A 6,726-nucleotide genomic window follows, 5' to 3' on the forward strand; every position below is an offset into this window, starting at 1 on the left:
TATTCTACACGACTTGTACAAATCATCGTCTCCAGAGTTGACGTCAGCTCAGCTGACATCAGCCGATTGCTACTAGAATAATCACGCGAAAAATTATCCATGTGGTGTGGGCATGCCTATTATACTTTATTCAAGGATCGAGATGCGAGTGGTTTCAGGTACCCTGTTACTTTTTCAATTATCTCTTTTGCAGAGTGTTTCGTCATTATTACACGCTCAGAGGCCCACCCTTAATCACGTTAAGCCCCTTGTTCCCTACTACGACGTTAACTTGCATTTAGGTTTCAGGCGAGTAAATGACGAAAAGAGAGGAAAAGAGTGGAAAGGAGAGGATAGCAGTAATAAACGGTGTACAGGAAATGCTGGCATAATGACTAATTTCGGGTCGTACAGGTATGTCGCTGCGGCATCGTACCTGCCCGCCTCCTGAGGTAAGCCCCCAACACCACTTTTTCCCCCCCTGCGCAATATCGGACGCAACCTAACGTTACGTTAGGTTATTACCACGGTAAAAGGCGGAATGGGGAAGGGTGTAGGGACAGGGGGAAGGGAAAATTTTCACCTGACGTCGGTAATAACTTACCCTCGTTGAGCCGCCTCTCAAAACCCCCGACGGCGTATTTTAAGATAATTAGCTTTCACTCGACGAACGGTTTCCTATCATTCACTTGACGTCCGCTTTAAGTCCCCCTCCTCCCCTCTCTCTCACTCTTTCTCTATCTCTCTCTCTCGCTCTCTTCCCCACCGTGCGAATTGCACGTTGTACCCTGGACGAGAATGAAATAAAGATAAAAGAAGACAGCGAGGAAGAGGAGATGAAGAATAAGGCGCACAGGTGGTGAAAGATACGTCAGTTATGACGGGAGAAATATTTCCTAACCGAAACATGTTATAAATTTGAAATTTCTTTTCAGCGAGACAATCAACGTGGTAATAGGTTTGCCGATCGGTTATAAGAAAAAAGAACGATCGTATTGCGTGGTGCGTGAAATTAGAATAGAATAAAATGACGAAAGTGAGAACGAAAAAAAACTGCTACTAATTTATTCATCTTGGTCACACGATAGAAAACCACATGTAACGATACGGTTGGTATAATTTCGTTTTTATTTATTCTACCCAATTTGCATCTTCCCTGACGTTATTACGGGAATCGAAATCGTGGCATCGGGCGCTGAGCAGCGTACGGGTAGAGAACACAAAACTGTGTTTCCTTCCTTTGTTCCCTAGCAATGTTTCCGACGAAAAAAATAAAACTGATTCCCTCGGTACTCCAGAAGTCTGCAGAGTTCCCGCCCGGGCGGCGGTACGACCGAGGGTGCAACGAATGGTCGTCTCAATTGCTGAGATAAGGTTGGCTGGAGGACATGCAGTTTGTTGCAAAGACTTAGCTTAATCTGCTAGGAAGTAAGTAAGTAAGTAAGTAAGTAAGTAAGTAAGTAAGTAAGTAAGTCCGTCTTAACCCGGGCTGCAGTAATTTCGTTTGAGGGTTCGCTGGATGAACGTGGATTGTGTACGTGGATTGTGCAGCTAAGAATATGCAGTCCCGACTGCAGCCCCGATTTAAGGGTTAATTTATGGAACGCGGAGAACTATTAAGATACCGCTGAGAGGGCGAGTAACGTTTTGGCGATCCGCGATAGAGTTTTTGCTCGTAACTATCCCCGACCGCGCATACCTACCTACCGACCTATAACACGCCGTTTAGTAATTCAGCCCTAATTAGTTTTTCCGTGGGCTTAATCCACGGGCGCGTATACACTCGGGGAACCGCGAGGCTATTTGTCTTGGACATCTCGTCCGCGCTCTTCGCCCTCCCAATCCCGGAATACTTACTTCTTGCAGCGTCAGACCTCCTGCACACTTTGTATTATGCGGGCAAAGACTTTGTGCCGGCTTTGCCGATGCTCTGCCAAGGATTAGGGCGATATTCAAACTAGGCGGTCTGCGGCACCAACTTGTTAGTTTCGAACCAAGGAGACGTTTTATCGTTAACCAACTAAATCCTACCACCCGCTGCACCATCACGATTCTCGAACAGGAATTCAACTGTCTGGCTATTAGGGCGGTCCGTAAAAATGTTATTTTTTAATATCCACCGGAACCGCGTAATTCAAGGTAATTTCCTTTATATTTTCACATTTTTATCTCAACTGTAACCCCCGAGAGGGTGGATTTCTCCGTTCAACCCTTTCGGAGGCAGATCAAATATTGGATTAGGCGGGTTTTTCCGGTCGCTGATTACGAATCTGAACTCAAAATTTGAAAATCCAATGTGTCAGATCCGACACGGTGAACCAAAACCTCAAAAGTCACTTCATATTGCCATATAATGTTGGATCCAACATTTTCAATATTGTCATTTCGAGTTCAGATTTGTAATCAGCGACCTCGAAAACTCCCTCACAACAAATTCCATCTAAATCCGTTCGGTAGACTTGCTTTGCCCCTGAAAGGGTTGAACGGGGAAATCCAGCCTCTTTGGGACACGGGTTAGAGTTGAGATAAAAATCTGGAAAATTTAGAGAATTATTTTTGGTTTATCTAGATTCGATATGGGGGGGCAATTCGGTCAAAATTCAAAAACGACCTTTTTAACGAGCAACCTAACTGGCTTTATAAGTTTCCGTTGCAGGTATTTGCTCTGGTTCCTTTTCTTGAGGTTTGTCACCGCGATTCACGCACCTTCGTTTTTGCCACCCTCCCCAACCTCCGTCGTCGCCCGGTACCCAGACCCACACCCTTGAACCACACTCTCGCCGGTAACTTTTGTTATACGCGCTGAGGTTCCATTAAAAGCCAGTGAAACTTTTATTACACCTGCGAATATGTGTTGCTGTACGGGCTTAGAGGCCTTCATCGGGGAGCGTATAGATGTTGCCGTTATACGATATCCCGAGGTGTCGGTAGCTGTGTTTACCCATCTACACGTGTCGAAGACCCACTTCGGGATATTGGAGAGTAAACACTGATGGAACCGGGGAACGGGTCTCGTATATACTCCACGGGCACTTCGCGCCGCTGAGTATTTGTCTCGTGCGCAGTGATTTTTCGGTTGCCATCCACAATATCCCTTCCAAAAATCTCCCCCAACAAAATCCCGCCTGCAGAATTTTGTGTTTTCATTCAGAGCAAGCATCGATTCATCAAATTCACACATCCAACCATCGTTTATCGTACGTTTCCATTTAGTTTAATTCAATTCAATTTACATTCTTTTTTGTCAGGGGTGATTTTGTCCAGTGGGAATTTCGGACGTTTTAGGGTAATTTCGAAAGGCCAAAGACGGTGCCGAGTAATGAATTACAGCGAAAAATTGTCTCGCCCGCGTAATGTGGGCGATACAACGAAACTCTCCCCATTTCGAGGGATCGTTCAGGGCATGCCTATAAACATAAAAGAAGCACAGTGACCCGCTACCGCAGAATACGGCATACATATAACTGCTCTTAATTTCGGTTTCATCCGCGAGGTGAAAGGAACAAAAAGCCTAGGCTTGCCGGCGGACGGGAGGGTGGATGGTTGTATCGATTTAAATGTAAAACGTGAAAATCGGAATGGTTCTAGGGCTGACGGAAGGCCGGCTGGCTGGCTGGCTGGATGGCTGAAGGGGGCGTAAAATTAATCACCTCGTAACACGGGCTCGCGGGATCCTGGTCCGCGAAAGTAACGAACGAACAAACCAACCAACGAACGAACCAACGAAGGAAGGAAACGGCGGACGGACGGCACCGCGATTTACGGATGAGAAATGGGAAGGGGAATAACCGCAACGGGGAAAAAGACGCGAAAGTAGGCCTCGAGGAAGGCGTAGGTAGGCTACATGAGTAGGTGTCGGCGGTAGATAGGGATGAAGATAAAACAAAAGCCGTTAACTTTTAGTGCGCGCACACTTTGACGGCGGCAGAGTTCGAGGAGGGTGGCGGAGTGAGTCCGTCTTTGACTACCCCGACACGCCGGGGGGTGGAGGAGGGGGGTGGATTGTGGGATGCAGAGGGCACACAAAAGGTGTCAGTCGTTATACGCTTACGCCCCGCAGAAGTGCATTAGCGCAAGAGGGGGAGGGGTGAGAGGAAGAGCGTGGAGGGAGGGGGGGGGCGGGGAGACACCCGGAAACCCGGAAACCGGGGTGACGAGAAGGCGGAACGGCGTAGGAGAGGAGAGGAGAGGAGATGAGGGGAGGGGAGGAGTGACTCTGGAATTCTATGCCCGCATCGCATACTTGCCACTAAGTTATGCCCTCGTAAACCTACCGCCAGAGACATACCTGCTTGTTCTAGTCTCCGCCACCCCTTCCGCCCCCTCGTCTCGTCCTGCTACGTTCTCGTATTTACCCTGACGTGCACCGTAGGTAGGTTGGTAGGTACGTACCACCTCCGAGTTGGCGGGTTTAAACTTACCAGGGACGCGGTGATTCTACATCTGTATGCGGTATTGTTCATGCAAAGAAACCCTGAAAGGTGCGGGTTGGGTTCTCTACGCACATTCGGAACACGGAGGGTGGCTGCATTCATCCGCGGACGGATTCAGAAAAATCACAGACACAGCTTACGCTGTCCAACGTTCTCATGGAAATTTCACATTTTGATGTCTTTTGTTGTACCATGTCATAGTAGACTAGAAACTAAGTGACATGTATTTTTTTGTTTTTTTTTATCCGCAATTAAACATTTTGACGGGGTGAAACTAACCTCCAAAGTGAGGCATTTTTGCAATTTCACCCACAAGAACGGAATATTTTTCAACCAATCCAACTGGAAAAGTTTTCTCACAACGAGAAATGAAAAATGTAATTTTATCGATTCAAAAGAAAAAAGAAAAAAGAAAAATTTCAATTCACCCCTTCACATGCCGTACTTTGGAGGATGGTTTCATCTCCTTAAAGTGTTTAATGGCGGATAAAAAAAAAAAAAATAGATAGACGTAGCTTAGTTTTTAGTCTACTGTGACGTATCACAAAAGAAATCAAATCGGAGCTATCGACACGGGATACCTTCCCCGTGAGTTCGACCCAACTTCCGCTTGTTCGTGCCCTGCTATCCGCGACCAGCCTGACAGCTTTGGCATACCTCTCGCACGCTACGACCTAGCTCAACTCCTTCGACGATAACTGCACAGTGCACGCCTCACCCTCGGTCTATCATTCTTTGAACCCGATGAAGGAAGAGAATTTCTCCGCAGGGCGGAGGTAGATGACGGTAGATGATGCCAAAGATCGGCCGGTTCAGGCGTAAAGGGTGAACGTTCCGACTTCGTCGAGGGTGTCTTGTAAGTCATGCGTTTAAACGACCTCATTACCAGGTCGCCTGTCATAACGTCATAATTACCGAGGCGTGGCGTGTGGAGGGGGGAGGACGAGTGGGTCCAGGAAAACGGGGAGTAATTAATATCGAGTCAACTCCAGACCGTGTGCCAATAATTTTCCACCTTCGCCCCCCGCCTGCCGCTTCAGATACGGATGAATTACTCTCTGCGGAGGCATGTTTTTCACCCGTAATGCACCGGGCGGTGCCTGTATTTATACGTATACCTTTTACATCTTTACACAAGTGCAGGTGTGACGCGTTTAACTCGCTTCGCGCGTATATGAATGTGTGAGATGTTTTTTTCTACTTTGCTTCGCCTATCCTAGGTACATATTTTCGGGGCGGGGTTAAGGTTTCGAATTTAAAAAGTTCCGAAAGCGCCTAATATCGAATTTTTTGGGGGCGAAACTTGGAGTAAAGAAATCAAACTTTTACGAAACAACAAAGTTTCGAATCGTCGGAAGCCCGACGGCTCAAAGTTCCGAAATGCAAGATTTCGAAAAGTCAAGGTACGATAGAGCACAGTTCCGAAAAGTGAAGATTCGGTAGAGCGAAATTCCGAAAAATAAAGTTTCGATGAAGTAAAATTCCGAGAATTAAAAGATGCTCATCCAGCGTAGTTTACTCGAGGAGAGGGTGTAAGAAATCGGGTGTGGCAAAAATCAGTATGACCAGGATTCCGGACGTGAAAATATCGAAAATCCAAAACAAAGAAAGATTAAAATGATGAAATTTTACCAAGCCAGAAATTCACAGAACTATATATCTTCGATCATTCAGAATTTCAATGTTCCAGATTTTTTAATTTTATCATTCTAGCACCTTTCGGTATTTTGTCCTTTCGGAATTTTGCCCTTTCGGAAATTTGAGCGTCGGATTTCGGACCATTCGAAACTTTGGTCCGTATCTTCTCCGTTCTTCTACCGTCACTCACTGCCTACCCGAGAACACGGCTCGTTTTCACCTTCACGGGCTTCTCCTGAAACACCTGTAAAATCGCTGTCTTTAGAGAATTTTCCTGCGGGAACGAGTAATATATAACGGTGAGAATACACCACCCCTCGGGCATCCCGTGTCAACGTATATATTCCACTGTACAGAAACAATGAATGGTGAATCAGAGAAAGAGAGAGACGTGCAGAGTCTGTTTGTAAACAAGGCGAGACAGAAGGGTGTAATACAGATTCAGAGATTAGTAGGCGGGCGTCTCTTAAACTCGACGCGTCGCGTGTCTCCGTGAGTTGCGTAAGTGATTTGGTTTCGATTGATTGAATGATTCAGAAGTGCAGCGAGTGACAGTGGTCATTAAACAATCAAAACTACCTGTGTAAACAATTTGGAATGACGACACTGTCCGTTGGCAAATTAAACAGAAGTGATTACTGACTGGTTAAGGGGTTATGGTACGAAATGAACAAAC

This window comes from Neodiprion virginianus, chromosome 2 (genome assembly GCF_021901495.1).
Source record: "Neodiprion virginianus isolate iyNeoVirg1 chromosome 2, iyNeoVirg1.1, whole genome shotgun sequence".
Lineage (NCBI taxonomy): Eukaryota > Metazoa > Arthropoda > Insecta > Hymenoptera > Diprionidae > Neodiprion > Neodiprion virginianus.